The sequence below is a fragment of the Kogia breviceps genome, chromosome 3 (assembly GCF_026419965.1).
Source record: "Kogia breviceps isolate mKogBre1 chromosome 3, mKogBre1 haplotype 1, whole genome shotgun sequence".
Taxonomy (NCBI): domain Eukaryota; kingdom Metazoa; phylum Chordata; class Mammalia; order Artiodactyla; family Physeteridae; genus Kogia; species Kogia breviceps.
The window spans coordinates 58249039-58267334 of NC_081312.1; the positions used below are offsets into that span (position 1 = coordinate 58249039).

General features: G+C 37.5%; 1 protein-coding gene across 13 annotated transcripts in view; it reads right to left on the minus strand.

The window, feature by feature from the left end:
* The window catches only part of LRFN5 (leucine rich repeat and fibronectin type III domain containing 5), a 264529-nt gene that overhangs the window by 153534 nt on the left and 92699 nt on the right, over nt 1-18296 (minus strand). For 8 of the 13 annotated variants that reach the window (XM_067028522.1, XM_067028517.1, XM_067028521.1 and 5 more), the window contains one exon: nt 2913-2986. The exons of the other annotated variants lie outside the window; for them this stretch is intronic. The gene's annotated coding sequence lies outside the window, so the exon portion shown is untranslated. The remainder of the gene's footprint in view (nt 1-2912; nt 2987-18296) is intronic. 13 annotated transcript variants of the gene reach the window in all.

Genomic DNA, 18296 nt, shown 5'->3' on the forward strand with positions numbered 1-18296 from the left:
TGGGCTCATAGTTGTGGTTCGCAGGCTGTAGAGCGCAGGCTCAGTAGTTGTGATACACGGGCTTAGTTGCTCCGCGGCAATGTGGGAACTTCCTGGACCAGGGCTCAAACCTGTGTCCCCTGCAGTGGCAGGTGGATTCTTAACCACTGCACCACCAGGGAAGTCCCATGAATGTTACTTTTAAAGCCCAAATGGAAATTATTTCAGCCTTCTGTGTAGCATATTAGAACAAATCTTAGCTAAAGGTTTCAGCTAATTGATAGTGAAATATAAATGTCTTAATCTGTTTCAAAGGTTTTTAGTTTGTAATTTGGTGGCCTCAAAAGAAAAATGTTCCAAACTTAAAAGGCTACTTCAGTCTTACTATATGTGACAAATTGCCCATGGCTTTCTATGTTTTGAAATCATCTGAATAAGATACTTTAAAAAAAAAATATTTTATTTTAACAGAAGTTGTCATTAGATTTTCTTATTATATTGTGGTAAGAACACTTAACATGAGATCTGCCCTCTGAATAGAAATTTAGATGTATAATACAGCAGCAGCATAGATAGCACAATGTTGTAGAACAGATCTCTAAACTTAAGCATCTTGCCTAACTAATATTTTATACCTCATTTCCCATTCTCCCCAGCCCCTCACAACCACCATTCTATTCTATGCTTCAATGAGTTTGACTATTTTACATACCTCATACAAGAGAAATCATACAGTATTTGTTCTTCTATGACTGGCTTATTTCACTTAGCATAATTTCCTCAAGCAGAATTTTACTAAAAACTTTTAGCAAAGGTTTTTTTCTATTTTGGGGGTTTTGGGGAGGGATTTGCTTTGTTTGGTTTATCTTTTGCCTTCTCTTTCAATATTAAACATATATATTGAGATATATACTGACATACATTTAAATGTATTCTATATATTCTCTTCCAATATTTTATATATATATAATACATAATAAAATCTTAAAGGATAAAAAGAATAAAATGATTTAAACAAGAAACAAAAAGGTATGATTAGAGAGACTATGAGAGAATATGTTAAGTTGAATTACAGGTAAACTGAAGGTTATAAGATTACTGAATTAAGTGGTGCCATGATTAGAACTGTAGTGAGGAATAAAGGTTGTATGTGGGTGACTTGAAATAATAGCTCATAATAATAGGATAATTTCAACGGAAATTTCTTAAAATATGCATATGTATAAGAGATATAAAAACACCACACACTATGACTATAAAAGGATGCTACAGTCTTGGGGTATTTTTGTATCTTTAAGAATTATATACAGGAATATCTCATTCTATTGCACTTCACTTACTGCACTTCACTTTATTGTACTTCGCAGATAGTGCATTTTTTTTAACAGATTGAAGGTTTGTGGTAACCCTGCATCGAGCGGGTCTATTGGCACCATTTTCCAACATCACTTGCTTACTTCATGTCTTTGTATCACATTTTGGTGATTCTTGCAATATTTCAAGTTTTTTCATAATTATTATGTTAGTTATAGTGATCTGTGATCTTTGATGTTACTATTGCAATTGTTTAGGTTGCCACAAACTGCACCCATAAAAGATAGCGAACTTAATTGATAAATGTGTGCGTGTTCTGACTGCTCCACTGAACTGCCATTTCCCTGTCTCTCTCCCTCTCCTCGGGCCTCCCTATTCCCTGAGACACAACAACACTTAAATTAGGCCAATTAATAACACTACAATGTCTTCAAAAACACGAAGTGTTCAAGTGAAAGAAAAAGTATCACATCTCTCACTTTAAGTCAAAAGATAGAAATGATTAAGCTTAGTGAGGAAGGCTTGTGGACAGCCAAGATAGGCTGAAAGCTGGGACTCTTGCACCCAACAGCTAGCCAAGTTGTGAATGCAATGGAAAAGTTCTTGAAGGAAATTAAAAGTACTAATCCAATGAACCCACAGATGATAAGAAGGTGAAACAGCCTTATTGCTGATACAGAGAAAGGTTTAGTGGTCTGAATAGAAGATCACGCCAGCCACAATATTCCCTTAAATCAATGACTAATCCAGAACAAGGCCCTCTCTTCAATTTTATAAAGGCTGAGAGAGGTGAGGAAGCTGCAGAAGAAAAGCTTAAAGATAACAGAGTTGGTTCATGAGGTTTAAGGAAAGAAGAGTCTCCAAAATATCAAAGTGTAAAGTGAAGCAGCAAGTGCTGATGTAGAATCTGTAGCAAGTTATCCAGAAGATCTAGCTAAGATCACTAACGAAGGTGACTACACTAAACAACAGATTTTTAACTTAGACAAGAGAGCACTGTATTGTAAGAAAATGTCATTTAGGACTCTCACAGCTAGAGAGAAGAAATCAACACCTGGCCTCAAAGCTTCAAGGACAGGCTGACTCTCTTGTTAGGGGCTAATGCAGCTGGGGACTTGATGTTGAAGCCAATGCTCATTTACCATTCCCAAACTCCTATGGCCTTTAAGAATTATGCTAAATCTACTCTGCCTGTGCTCTGTAAATGGAACAACAAAGCCTGGAAGACAGCACATCTGTTTACAACATGGTTTACTGAATATTTTAATCCCACTGTTGCGACCTATTACTCAGAAAAAAAGATTTTTTAAAAATATTACTGCTCATTGACAATGTACCTGGTCTCCCAAGAGCTCTGATGGAGATATACAAGGAGATTAGTGTTGTTTCCATGCCCACTAACACAACATCTGTTCTGCAGCCATGGATCAAGAATAATTTCAACCTTAAAGTCTTATTATTTAGGAAATACATTTTGTAAGGCTATGGCTGCCATCGACAGTGGTTCCTCTGATGAATCTCGGCAAAATAAGTTAAAATCTTCTGGAAAGGATTTACCATTCTAGATGCCATTAAGGACATTTACGATTCAATGGAAGAGGTCAAATATCAACACTCACAGGAGTCTAGAAGAGAGTGATTCCAATCCTCATGGATGAGTTTGAGGGGTTCAAGACTTCAGTGGAGGAAGTAACTGCAGATGTGGTGGAAAGAGCAAAAAGATAAGAATTAGAAGTGGAGCCTGAAGATGTGACTGAATTGTTGCAATCTCATGGTAAAATTTTAATGGATGAGGAGTTGCTTCTGATGGATAAGCAAAGAAAGTGGTTTATTGAGATGGAAACTACTCCTGGCGAAGATGCCGTGAAGCCTGTTGAAATAATAAAACATTTAGAATATTACATAAACTTAGTTGATAGAGCAGCGCTAGTGTTTGAGAGGACTGACTCCAATTTTGAAAAAAGTTCTCCTGTGGTAGGTAAAATGCTATCAAACAGCATTACATGCTACAGAGAAATCGTTTGTCAATCCATGTGGCAAACCACATTGCTGTCTTATTTTAAGAAATTGCCACAGCTGCCCCAGTCTTCAGCAACTACCTCCCTGATCAGTCAGCAACATCAATATCCAACATCAACATTGAGGCAAGAACCTCCATCAGCAAAAAGATTGCTACTCCCTGAAAACTAGAGCAATTTTTTAGCAATAAAGTATCTTTAAAGTATGTACATTGTTTTTTTAGAGATAATGCTATTGCACACTTAACAGACTACAGTATAGTGTAAGCATAACTTTTATATGCACTGGAAAACCAAAACATTTGTGTGACTTTTACTGTGATATTTGCTTTATTGTGGTGGTCTGGAACTGAACCCAAAAAGTCTCCAAGATATGCCTGTATTTAAAAAGCTAACAGCTTAAAAATAATAAAGTGTTCATTCAAAGTCTTCTACCTTTGCAGAAATGGAAAGGCTGAAATAGAACAAATAAGATGATATATTTCAATAAGTACATAAGCCGTTCGAAATGACTTGAGTGCCCAAAGACAGGGTAAGAGTAGAACAATGAAAAGAACACATTTTTACAGATGGTGTTCTTTTTGCTTTTCATATGATGAATAAAAGCAAACTATTCTGCTGGTTCATAATTCTGGAATTCCAGAGGAAAGGCAATTCTGAAAAGTATTTGAAAACCCTGGCTCTTTCTAGTCTGACACTCTGTACTCTGTAGTGCAGTGTTAGGCTTCATCCTAAGGCTGCTTCCTCTGTGGTTGTACAATGGCTTCTGGAAGCACTTGCTTTCTCAATCCTGTCTGATGCATGGGAAGTGGCACAAGCCCCTTCCTAATCATGAAAAGGACCTTCCGCCAGTTTTAATGGCCCGATGTAGGTCACATGTCCACTCATAAAGCAGTAGTGGAATGTCAATCACTGATGTGCTTAAAGGTGGGTTTCTGAACCACTTGCTAACAAGACATGTGGAGTTACTACTTCTGCCTTAGATTAACTAAGGTTAAGCTGTAGAGCTTTGGCCAATCACTGAAATGGCTATACAATCAGCCAGAGGTGAAGTGGATTTGAGGAAACCAACCATAATGTCTACCTAAAGGCACCCTTCCCATACAAATGTGGTTTGATAAATAAGTATACAAATATTTGAATTCTGGAAATTGAGCATTTTATGTTATGATCTTTAAAATGTACACTATAGTTAAGTACCTATAAAATACAGGCTTAAAATAGTTAATAATAATTAACACTTTTGCCTGTTGTTAGCAAAAGACATATTTCTCTGCCCTTTCTAATCCATGTCAAACAAATCAAAGAACAGGTTTATGAACCTGACATTTGATAATATGGTTGGCTAATTTCAATAAGCTCAATGGTCACTTATGCTAGTGATACTTCAAAATTGCAAGGCAGAGAAGTACATATTCTAGAATTACATCCCATAGCCACCTTATTGTGAAGCAACTATTTCAGGCATTTAAGTCTAATAAAGTAGATATCCTTCTGACAGATGAGGAAGCTGAGGCTTAAAAAAGGCCAAGTAAGTCCTCCAAGGTCACTGAGTTAATGAAACAGATCCAAGACCATAGTCAGTTCTTCTGAAATGAATCCAATGATCTTTTGCTATATGCATTGCAATGAGTTTATGTTTTATCTATGCCTAATAAGATGCTTAAAGTGGACACTTTCTGTTTCATTTTTGAGAGAGGTCACAAAAACTGAGACTAACACGACAGTGACAAGTATACCCATATTCCACAGTGAGCAGCTAGATCATGAATGGAGTACTTGTGATATTAGTGATCTAAAATGTATGTAGTAACTTTTGGCCTATCATCCTTTTCCAGGCTAAGTAAGAGGTTTGAAACTGAAGAAATGAACAGAGAGATTTTTGGGAGGAATTTGTAGGAATGTTGTGGCATTTCCCCTCTTTACATCTCATATAAGAGAGGAGGGAGGTGATTCCCTGTCTCTTACGATGAGGGAGGGATCATCATTCATTACTGCTCCTAGAGATCGCCCCATGCCTCTTAAAGTTATAGGGGAGGCCGAGACTGATACTGGACTGCAGCTTGGAAAATTCCAAAGGTAAGAGGCTATAAGGCTAGCATTCTGGCTAGGTACATAGAAAGTAGAGAGGGTTATACTTCTGTCAATTATGAGTCAAACAGACCTATTTCTAGCTGATCAGATATGAAATACTTGGTAGTGAACAAGACCTTATTTATTTTAGTTTACTCAAATATAGGTAACAGATAAATATCTGGGGAGTAAAACAAGAATAATGCATGGCAACCCAGAGGAAATGCATCACCTCTGTAATATTGAGAGAAAGCAATATCCTTGATTAGCTTCTGAGTATCTCACAACAAAAGTCAGCTTAGAATATCCTCAGTCCCAGAAAGTACCCATACCAGAGAACATCGCTACCAAGAAAGTAAAGTTCTTCCTTATCTTAAAGTCTCTTCCCTTTCTGAACTCTAGTCTCAGATTAGAAACCAGGAAACAGTGAGCAGGGGAGGAGAAGAAAGGATGTGGGAAAAGACAAGAAGCTGAATACAAGCCCCACTCTGCCTCCTAGTTTCTAGCCTGAAATCAGACTGATTTGTAAGAGAGGAGAAAATTAAATTTAAATGAAAATGAAGAATTGGAAAAATATATTAGACTGGCCATTTAATTTCTGAAATTAGATAGTTATTTTAAGTAAAAGAGCCTGAAAAGCATTTATATTATCTAACAGTGACTGAAGAAGTCGTGGAACTTGCGTGAGATTCATCCAAATGGAAAGAAAACACAGCCCACTTTGGGGCATTAGGAGAAAAGAGTAGCTCCTGTAGGAGTGCACCATGCTGAGCATTGTGCTTTCAACATACTGGTACCATACACCAAAATACTAACAATAATAATAATAACAACAACAACCTTATATTTGAACAAATCACCTTCCAACTAGTATACATGTAGTAAGTGTACTTCTTTTTAGCAGTGACTAATGAAGCTAAAGAACTAAAGTTTGGGAGTTGCAAAATCTTGGTGCTTACATGTTCTAGTTTTGCAGTCTTTGATCCGTTTACTTAAACATTTTTATCTCCCATTCCTTCATGTGTAAATAAGATCAATATGCTTTCCTTTAATATAGTTTTCTCAACCAAATATGACTTTGTCTGACAGGATATATTTGGCAGTATCAGGAGATATGCTTAGCTGTGACAACTGGTAGGTGTTACTGGCATCTAGCAGGTAAAGGCCAGGGATGTTGCTAACCATCCTACAGTGCACAGGACAAAATCCCACAACAAAGAATTATGTGGCCTCCAAATCAATGTTGCTGAGGGTGAGAGAAACTTCTATTAAGCAATGCCTATTAGAGTTATAAAATATTTAAAATGTCAACTTCAGGATTTGACACAGAGTAGATATTTAATGAAGACTAGTGTAACCCTTAGGATGGATATGATTGAAAGTAATGAAAAATACAAATTAAACTGACTTAAAATAAGAAAAATTGTCAGCTGACATAAGAGAAGCTGTGGTGGGGATGGGCATCAGCAGGGTTCAAAGACTCAGAAAGGTCATCCTGGACCCAAGTTTTCTAACTCTCCTTAGTGCACAGTGTTAGTTTTACTCTAAGGCTGGTCCCTCCTCACCATATAGACACCAGTGAATTTGAAGCTACACATTTTGGGGTTCACATCTAGTAAGAGATAGAAAATACCACTTTCATAGTTCTCAAACACAAGAATATTCTGTCCCACATGTGCCCAGCAAATCTGTCCTCTACGTGCATTGACCCATCTAAGCCTAGTCTGAGCCATTCCTGAATTTATCACTGCAAGGCAGAAAGATCAAATGTTTAGCTTAGTATGACCAGGTGGGGCATAATGGAAAGTGAGATGAGAAGAAAGAAGCACAACTGTAATATCCAGAATGACTAGCTAATATCATTACCATTTTCATTCTTCTTTATAGACACCTTAAAACACTAATCTATAAGCTTAAGAAAGAGTATCATGGAAAAGAGTCAGAAAATGATCACTGATATCATGAGATTGTGATTTTTCCCAGAGAAATACGTATAAACAAAAAAGAATAGGATTTAAGAAATAAATTGGTTTGGCAAAAAATAAATGTCAAAAGAAGGAGGGAGAAAATAGAACTCGAAAAAGTAATTTCATCAGAACAAAGACTTCATTGAGGACTATGACTTGAAGGAGAGAAGTTAGAGAGAAAACTGACCAGGAACCAAGGAGAATTATAAACTCATCTGTTTCTGAAAGAATAGTCTCCACCTGCAAATTAAGACCAAATGTGAGATTTGATGTGAGGTGCTTTTGTTAAAGGAGGAGATTAATAAAGACCAGAGAGGCAGAGCTGGAATTCTGACCTTTGGTATGGAGCCATAAAAAGCAATTCTGATTCCTAAGTTATAAACCTAATTTAAGACCCAAGATAAAGTCAATTAAACATTCTGTAATAATGGATTGGAGGATAGAATGTTCTGATGACTCAATACAGAGGAAGGACAAAAGAGGAAAAAATTTTAAATGTCAAAGCTCTGGTCTTAGAAGAAACCCTCTGATTTTTAAGCAAACCATTTCAGAATGGTAATGAGGAGCCATTTATATGCAGCAGCACTAGATTTGGGGGATGTTTTCTCTCTTGTTTATTTTTCATTCTCTTTATATCATTATATTATTTAATGTACAATTTCCTTCAATTTTTAGGTATGTAACTCATGAGTTTGAGAATTCTGGAAATCTGTCTGAGGAATGTATGAGGAAAGTACTGTGAAAAGTTCTGAAAACACATGATGATGTTTAGCATATTTGACCAAACCATCTAAAATACCACTGCCCCTGCATCTTGGAAAATAACAAAAGTCTATCCAATCAAAATTAAATTTCTATTAGAGTAAAACATTAGTTCATTATGGCAAAGGGAGAAATTTAATCTGAAACTGTTACCTAGGAATAGTTTAGATATAATAAAGACATGGTTATAAATAGTAAAGACAAGCAACTATTCTTGTATGATAATTATGTCTCAAGTATTATGTTGTAGGTTTTGAGGGTAAACAAATTAATAATATATTAATGCTGCACTGGTAAAACTCTTGATTGAATGCAAATCCTCAAGGAGAGGCATGACCAAATATATGTGGGACACCGAAAAGACAGAGAAACAGGCACTCATTTACATACTATCTAAAGAAAAAAATAATAATATGACTCTCAAGCCCCTGTTCCTCCCCATTCCATATCTCACTCACATAAAGTAACCATGTTCTAGAATTTTACATTTTCCATTTCTATTATAGTATTAATTTTGCACATTTATGCATTTAGTTATAGTACATTTTCACTGCTGCATCGTATTCCCCTGTATAAATACACTGCAATTTACATATTCATTATTCTGTCGCTGGACATTTGGATTATTCTGACTTTTTTCTATTATAAGAAATGTAGCCAAGAATGCTCTTATCTCCTCATCCACATTCAAAAGAGCTTCTTTGGATTATATCCCTATAGTTGAAATTATCACATTATAAGGTATGCACATACTCAAATTTACAAGGTAATAACGAGTTGTTTCACAAAGAGATTGTACCAATTTACCTCTCACCAACAGGCAAAATTATAAGCATTGTTCTATATACTGTTAATAACCTGATTCTGTATGTTTTAGGGTCTGCCAACCTTGGTGGTAGATTTGAAATGGTATCTCATTTTGTTTTTAATTTATATTTCCCTGATTACCAGTAATATTGCATGTATTTTTATAGATTTATTAACCATTCTTATTTCCTCTTCTGGAAAATATATATTTATGCCTTTGGCCATTTTACAGGGTAATTCTAAAGATTTTACTCTGTGTATGGGATATTTTTCACATATCAGTGATACTAATCATTTGTTAGTTACGTATACAGTTACATATATCTACAAGTATATATATATATTTATTAACATCTTTATTGGAGTATAATTGCTTACAATGGTGTGCTAGTTTCTGCTTTACAACAAAGTGAATCAGTTATACATATTCATATGTTCCCATATCGTTTCCCTTTTGCGTCTCCATTCCTCCCACTCTCCCTATCCCACCCCTCTAGGTGGTCACAAACCACCGAGCTAATCTCCCTGTGCTATGCAGCTACTTCCCACTAGCTATCCACCCTACGTTTGGTAGTGTATATATATCCATGCCACTCTCTCACTTCGTCACAGCTTACCCTTCCCCTCCCCATATCCTCAAGTCCATACTCTAGTAGGTCTGTGTTTTATTCCCGTCCTACCCCTAGTCTCTTCATGACATTTTTTTCTTAGATTCCATATATATGTGTTAGCATACAGTATTTCTCTCCTGACTTACTTCACTCTGTATGACAGACTCCAGGTCCATCCTCATCACTACAAATAACTCAGTTTCATTTCATTTTATGGCTGAGTAATATTCCATTGTATATGTGTGCCACATCTTCTTTATCCATTCATCTGTTGATGCACACTTAGGTTGCATCCATGTCCTGGCTATTGTAAATAGAACTGCAATGAACATTTTGGTACATGACTCTTTTTGAATTATGGTTTTATCAGGGTATATGCCCAGTAGTGGGATTGCTGGGTCATATGGTAGTTTTATTTGTACTTTTTTAAGGAACCTCCATACTGTTCTCCATAGTGTCTGTATCAAATTACATTCCCACCAGCAGTGCAAGAGTATTCCCTTTTCTCCACACCCTCACCAGCACTTATTGTTTCCTGATTTTTTCATGATGGCCATTCTGACCGGTGTGAGATGATGTCCCATTGTAGTTTTGATTTGCATTTCTTTGATGATTAATGATGTAGAGAATTCTTTCAGGTGTTTGTTGGCAATCTGTATATCTTCTTTGGAGAAATGTCTATTTAGGTCTTTTGCCCATTTTTGGATTGGGTTGTTTGTTTTTTTGTTATTGAGCTGCATGAGTTGCTTATAAATTTTGGAGATGAATCCTTTGTCAGTTGCTTCATTTGCAACTATTTTCTACCATTCTGAGGGTTGTCTTTTCGTCTTGTTTATGGTATCCTTTGCTGTGCAAAAGCTTGTAAGTTTCATTAGGTCCCATTTGTTTATTTTTGTTTTTATTTCCATTTCTCTAGGAGATGGGTCAAAAAGGATCTTGCTGTGATTTATGTCATAGAGTGTTCTGCCTATGTTTTCCTCTAAGACTTTGATAGTCTGGCCTTACATTTAGGTCTTTAACCCATTTTGAGTTTATTTTGGTGTATGGTGTTAGGGAGTGTTCTAATTTCATACTTTTACATGTACCTGTCCAGTTTTCCCAGCACCACTTATTGAAGAGGCTCTTTTCTCCACTGTATATTCTTCCCTCCTTTATCAAAAGGAAGGTGACCATATGTGTGTGGGTTTATCTCTGGGCTTTCTATCCTGTTCCATTGATCTATATTTCTGTTTTTGTGCCAGTACCATACTGTCTTGATTACTGTGGCCTTGTAGTAGAGTCTGAAGTCAGGGAGCCTAATTCCTCCAGCTCCATTTTTCGTTCTCAAGATAGCTTTGGCTATTCAGGGTCTTTTGTGTTTCCATACAAATTGTGAAATTTTTTGTTCTAGTTTTGTAAAAAATGCCAGTGGTAGTTTGACAGAGATTGCATTGAATCTGTAGATTGCTTTGGGTAGTAGAGTCATGTTCACAATGTTGATTCTTCCAATCCAGGAAAATGGTATATCTCTCCATCTATTTGTATCATCTTTAATTTCTTTCATCAGTGTCTTACAATTTTCTGCATACAGGTCTTTTGTCTCCTTATGTAGGTTTATTCCTAGATATTTTATTCTTTTTGTTGCAATGCTAAATGGGAGTGTTTTCTTAATTTCACTTTCAGATTTTTCATCATTAGTGTATAAGAATGCCAGAGATTTCTGTGCATTAATTTTGTATCCTGCTCCTTTAACAAATTCATTGATTAGCTCTAGTAGTTTTCTGGTAGCATCCTTAGGATTATCTACGTATGGTATCATGTCATCTGCAAAGAGTGACAGCTTTACCTTTTCTTTTCTGATTTGGATTCCTTTTATTTATTTTTCTTCTCTGATTGCTGTGGCTAGAATTTCCAGAGCTATGTTGAATAAGAGTGGTGAGAGTTGGCAGCCTTGTCTTGTTCCTGATCTTAGTGGAAATTATTTCAGTTTTTCACCATTGAGAATGATGCTGCCTGTGGGTTTGTCATATATGGCCTTCATTATGTTGAGGAAAGTTCCCTCTATGCCTACTTTCTGCAGGGTATTTATCATAAATGGGTGTTGAATTTTGTCAAAAGCTTTCTCTGCATCTATTGAGATGATCATATGGTTTTTCTCCTTCAGTTTGTTGATATGGTGTATCACGTTGATTGATTTGCATATACTGAAGAATCCTTGCATTCGTGGAATAAACCCCACTTGATCATGGTGTATAATCCTTTTAATGTGCTGTTGGATTCTGTTTGCTAGTATTTTGTTGAGGATTTTTGCATCTATGTTCATCAGTGATATTGGCCTGTAGTTTTGTTCTTTGTGACATATTTGTCTGGTTTTGGTATCAGGGTGATGGTGGCCTCATAGAATGAGTTTGGGAGTGTTCCTCCCTCTGCTATCTTTTGGAATAGTTTGAGAAGGATGGGTGTTACCTCTTCTCTAAACATTTCATACAATTCACCCGTGAAGCCATCTGGTCCTGGGCTTTTCTTTGTTGGAAGATTTTTAATCACAGTTTCAATTTCAGTGCTTGTGATTGGTCTGTTCATATTTTCTATTTCTTCCTGGTTCAGTCTCGGAGGTTGTGTATTTCTAAGAATTTGTCCATTTCTTCCACGTTGTCCATTTTATTGGCATACAGTTGCTTGTAGTAATCTCTAATAATCTTTTGTATTTCTGCAGTGTCCGTTGTTACTTCTCCTTTTTCATTTCTAATTCTATTGATTTGTGTCTTCTCTCCTTTTTTCTTGAGGAGTCTGGCTAATGGTTTATCAATTTTGTTTATCTTCTCAAAGAACCAGCTTTTTGTTTTATTGATCTTTGCTATCATTTCCTTCATTTCTTTTTCATTTATTTCTTATCTGATCTTTATGATTTCTTTCCTTCTGCTAAATTTAGGGTTTTTTGTTCTTCTTTCTCTAATTGCTTTAGGTGCAAAGTTAGGTTGTTTATTTGAGATGTTTCCTGTTTCTTCAGGTAGGATTGTATTGCTATAAACTTTGCTCTTAGAACTGTTTTTGCTGCATCCCATAGGTTTTGGGTCGTCGTATCTCCATGGTCATTTATTTCTAAGTATTTTTTCATTTCCTCTTTGATTTCTTCAGTGATCACTTCGTTATTAAGTAGTGTATTGTTTAGCCTCCATGTGTCTGTATTTTTTACAGATCTTTTCCTGTAATTAATATCTAGTCTCATAGTGTTGTGGTCGGAAAAGATACTTCATACGATTTCAATTTTCTTAAATTTACCAAGGCTAGATTTGTGACCCAAGATATGATCTATCATGGAGAATGTTCCATGAGCACTTGAGAATAATGTGTATTCTGTTGGTTGTGGATAAAATGTCCTATAAATATCAATTAAGTCCATCTTGTTTAATGTATCATTTAAAACTTGTGTTTCCTTATTTATTTTCATTTTGGATGATCTGTCCATTGGTGAAAGTGGTGTGTTAAATTCCCCTACTATGATTGTGTTACTGCCGATTTCTCCTTTTATGGCTGTTAGTATTTGCCTTATGTATTGAGGTGCTCCTACGTTGGGTGCATAAATATTTACAATTGTTATATCTTCTTCATGGATCAATCCCTTGATCATTATGTAGGGTCCTTCTTTGTCTTTTCTTTATTTTAAAGTCGATTTGTCTGATATGAGAATTGCTACTCCAGCTTTCTTCTGATTTCCACTGGCAAGGAATATCTTTTTCCATCCCCTCACTTTCAGTCTGTATGTGTCCCTAGGTCTGAACTGGCTCTCTTGTAGACAGCATATATATGGGTCTTGTTTTTGTATCCATTCAGCCAGTCTGTGTCTTTTGGTGGGAGCATTTAATCCATTTACATTTAAGGTAATTATTGATATGCATGTTCCTATTACCATTTACTTAATTGTTTTGGGTTTGTTATTGTAGGTCTTTTCCTTCTCTTGTGTTTCTTGCTTAGAGAAGTTCCTTTAGCATTTGTTGTAAAGCTGGTTTGGTGGTGCTGAACTCTCTCAGCTTTTGCTTGTCTGTAAAGGTTTTAATTTCTCCATCAAATCTGAATGAGATCCTTGATGGGTAGAGTAATCTTGGTTGTAGGTTTTTCTCCTTCATCACTTTAAATATGTCCTGCCACTCCCTACTCGCTTGCAGTTTCTGCTGAAAGATCAGATGTTAACCTTATGGGGATTCCCTTGTGTGTTATTTGTTGTTTTTCCCTTGCTGCTTTTAATATGTTTTCTTTGTATTTAATTTTTGATAGTTTGATTAATATGTGTCTTGGCATTCTTCTCCTTGGATTTATCCTCTATGCGATTCTCTGTGCTTCCTGGACTTGATTGACTATTTCCTTTCCCATATTACGGAAGTTTTCAACTATAATCTCTTCAAGCATTTTCTCAGTCCCTTTCTTTTACTCTTCTTCTTCTGAGACCCCTATAATAGAATGTTGGTGCGTTTAATGTTGTCCCAGAGGTCTCTGAGACTGTCCTCAATTCTTTTCATTCTTTTTTCTTTATTTTGCTCTGCAGTAGTTATTTCCACTAATCTGTTCTTCTGCCTCAGTTATTCTGCTATTGATCCCATCTAGAGTATTTTTAATTTCATTTATTGTGTTGCTCATCATTGCTTGCTTCCTCCTCTACATCCCTGTTAAATGTTTCTTGCATTTTGTCTATTCTATTTCCAAGATTTTGGATCATCTTTACTATCATTATTCTGAATTCTTTTTCAGGTAGACTGCCTATTTCCTCTTCATTTGTTAGTTCTGGTGGGTTTTTACCTTGCTCCTTCATCAGTTGTGTGTTTTTCTGTCTTTTCATTTTGCTTACTGTGTTTGGGGTCTCCTTTTTGCAGGCTGTAGGTTCGTACTTCTCGTTGTTTTTGGTGTCTGTTCCCAGTGGCTAAGGTTGTTTCAGTGGGTTGAGTTGGTTTCCTGGTTGGGGGGACTAGTGCCTGTGTTCTGGTGGATGAGGCTGGATCTTGTCTTTCTGGTGGGCAGGTCCACGTCTGGTGGTGTGTTTTGGGGTGTCTGTAGCCTTTTTATGATTTTAGGCAGCCTCTCTGCTAATGGATGGGTTTGTAGTCCTGTCTTGCTATTTGTTGGGCATAGGTTGTCCAGCACTGTAGCTTGCTGGTTGTTGAGTGAAGCTGGGTTTCGTGTTGAGATGGAAATCTCTGGGAGATTTTCGCCATTTGATATTATGTGGAGATGGGAGGTCTCTTGTGGACCAATGTCCTGAAGTTTGTTCTCCCACCTCAGAGACACAGCCCTGACGCCTGGCTGCAGCACCAAGAGCCTTTAATTCACATGGCTCAGAATAAAAGGGAGAAAGAATAGAAAGGAAAGGAAAGGAAAGGGAAGGAAAGGAAAGGAAAGGAAAGGAAAGGAAAGGAAAGGAAAGGAAGGAAGGAAGGAAGGAAGGAAGGAAGGAAGGGAGGAAGAAAGGAAGGAAGGAAGGGAGGGAGAAAAAAGATAAAATAAAGTTATTAAAATAAAAAAGAATTATTAAGAAGAAAAATTTTAAAAATTAAAACAAAACAAAACAAACAAAAAAATGGGTCGGTCAGAACCCTGGGACAAATGGTGAAAGCAAAGCTTTACAGACAAAATCTCACACAGCAGCACACGCATACACACTCACAAAAAGAGAAAAAGGGGGAAATAATAATATATCTTGCTCCCAAAGTCCATCTCCTCAACTTGGGATGATTTGCTGACTATATAGGTATTCCACAGATGCAGGGCACTTCAAGCTGATTGTGGAGCTTTAATCCGCTGCTTCTGAGGCTGCTAGGAGAGATCTCGCCCTCTCCTCTTTGTTAGCACAGCTCCTGGGGTTCAGCTTTGGACTTGGCCCCGCCTCTGCACGTAGGTCGCCTGAGGGCGTCTGCTCTTCGCTCAGACAGGACAGGGTTAAAGGAGCAGCTGATTCAGGGGCTCTGGCTCACTCAGGCCAGGGGGCGGGAGGGCTACGGATGCGGGGCAAGCCTGCGGCAGCAGAAGCTGGTGTGACGTTGCACCAGCCTGAGGCGCACCGTGCGTTCTCCCAGGGAAGTTGTCCTTGGATCCCGGGACCCTGGCAGTGCCGGGCGACACAGGCTCCCAGGAGGGGAGGTGTGGAGAGTGCCCTGTGCTCGCACACAGGCTTTTTGGTGGTGGCAGCAGCAGCCTTAGAGTCTCATGCCCATCTCTTGTGTCTGCGCTGATTGCCGTGGCTCGCGCCCGTCTCTGGAGATCCTTTAAGCAGCACTCTTAATCCCCTCTCCTCGTGCACCAGGAAACAAAGAGGGAAGAAAATGTCTCTTTGGCAGCTCCACGCCCGTTTCTGGAGCTCCTTTAGTTGGCGCACCTAATCCCCTCTCCTCTCGCACCAGGAAACAAAGAGGCAAGAAAAATCTCTTGTCTCTTCGGTAGCTCCGCGCCCGTCTCTGGAGTTCCTTTAAGCTGCGAGCTTAATCCCCTCTCCTCGCGCCCCAGGAAGCAAAGAGGGAAGAAAAGGTCTCTTGCCTCTTCGGCAGCTCCAGACTTCTCCCGGACTCCCTCCCGGCTAGCCGTGGTGCACTAACCCCTTCAGGCTGTGTTCACGCTGCCAACCCCAGTCCTCTCCTGGCTTCCCACCGAAGCCCGAGCCTCAGCTCCCAGCCCCCGCCCATCCCGGCGGGTGAGCAGACAAGCCTCTCGGGCTGGTGAGTGCTGGTCAGCACCGATCCTCTGCGGGAATCTCTCTGCTTTGCCCTCCGCACTCTGTTGCTGAGCTCTCCTCCGCAGCTCCAAAGCTTCCCCCTCTGCCACCTGCAGTCTCCGCCCGCGAAGGGGCTTCTAGTGTGTGGGAACCTTTCCTCCTTCACAGCTCCCTCCCACTGGTGCAGGTCCCGTCCCTATTCTTTTGTCTCTGTTTATTCTTTTTTCTTTTGCCCTACCCAGGTACGTGGGGAGTTACTTGCCTTTTGGAAGGTCTGAGGTCTTCTGCCACCGTTCGGTGGGTGTTCTATAGGAGCAGTTCCAAGTGTAGATATATTTCTGATGTATCTGTGGGGAGGAAGGTGATCTCCGCATCTTACTCTTCCGCTGTCTTGAAGCTCCTCACTCTTCAAGTATATTTTTAATGAAGACAAGTTTATGGCTTATCTTTGTATTTTATAAAATGTTTAGATTTTTAAAATCTTAATTTTACAGGAGTCAAATTTCTCAATATTGTTCTTATGATTTGTACATTTTTCTTTATTGTTAATGAATGCTTAAATATTTTCCTTTATGTCATAAAGATTCTCCATTATTTACTTCAAAAGTTTTAAAATATTTGTTTTTGCACACTGGAATTTGTGTATAGTGATTCATGAATCATGTAGTCACAAATTTTAAATATTTTCACATGCATAATCAATTGTTCTTAAAGCATTATTAATAATCCACTCTTTCCCCACTTATCTGCAAAAATATTCTATCAAATACTTTTCATGTTTGTGTGGCTTTGTCTGTAAATCTCTATTCTTATTCATTGGACTCTTTCTTGAATATCTCAGTGCTAATGTCACGTTAATTGTTAAAGTTATATGACAATTGTTGCTATTGGGTTTGGCCAAGACCTAAACATGTTCATTTTTTAACTATGTCTTGGTTCTTCTTGATCTGTTTTGTTCTACATTAATTTCACAACTGTCAAGTTTCATAACAAAACCTATTATAATTTTTGTTTGGAATGACAATCTACAGATCAATTTTAGAAGAAAGTATCTAGGAACAATACTAATACAAAATTCAAACTATTTTACTTGGAGAAAATTAATAATCCTGTGAGAAAACTTTCTTGAAAGACATTAGATGTAAGACTGTTTTAACACAGATTACCTCAAGCCATCCTTCATGTCTCTCAATATCTCATGTATATTGTATTTCCACTGTCTATTGTGTAATTTCTTCAGTTCTCCCTTCAAGTTCACCAATTCTTTCCTTTATTGTGTCTGATCTGCTGTTAATTGAATTATTACTTTCAACATTTTTCTTATTTCCTGAAGTTTCACAGGTTCTTTTTCTAACCTGTCTGGCTGTCTGGACACCTTTCATAGTCTCCTATTCCTAAGCATTCTCTTGATTCAGATAGGTAGATGATAGATAAATATCTCCATTATGTGTGTGTGTGTGTGTGTGTATATACACACACACATACATACTGGTTTTATATATACATTCTGGCATCTAAATATGAAAACAGTGAGAGTCTGATTTTGTTTTCTATTTGTTTCTATTACTTCTGCTTAGTTCTACTGTCTCATTCATTCATAGTGCTTTTCTTCTCATATATTTTCTGTTGTTTTATTATGAGTTTATGTTAATGAAACCTTATCTGTGACATTATTTTAGTCCTCAAGTTAAGGCAGGTTTCTTTAGAGAGAAACTATGATTTTTCTGCCAGTTGTCTGTAAGCACTACCAACGAGGAACTAATTTGAAAATAATTTATAGTTTAAGATTGCTTTGAACTGGAAGTATGATAAATTCAGGTCACAAATTTATTATATATACGGTATTCATTTTGTGGTTTTGAATTCTCAGGAGACTGTATTTATTGACATATCTCTCATAGCCCCAGTGCTAAATTCAAGGCAGAAAAGTGCTTGTTTTTATTTTTCTCTCTGTAAAGCATCTTTTCTTACTTCTTTTACTCACTAAGCATGTTACTCTCCAGGACTCTGGTTTTAGATTGGCATTTCCTATGAGTCACCCCATCTATATGTGTCCTGGCTTTGTCTCCTATCCCCTGCACTGTATGTA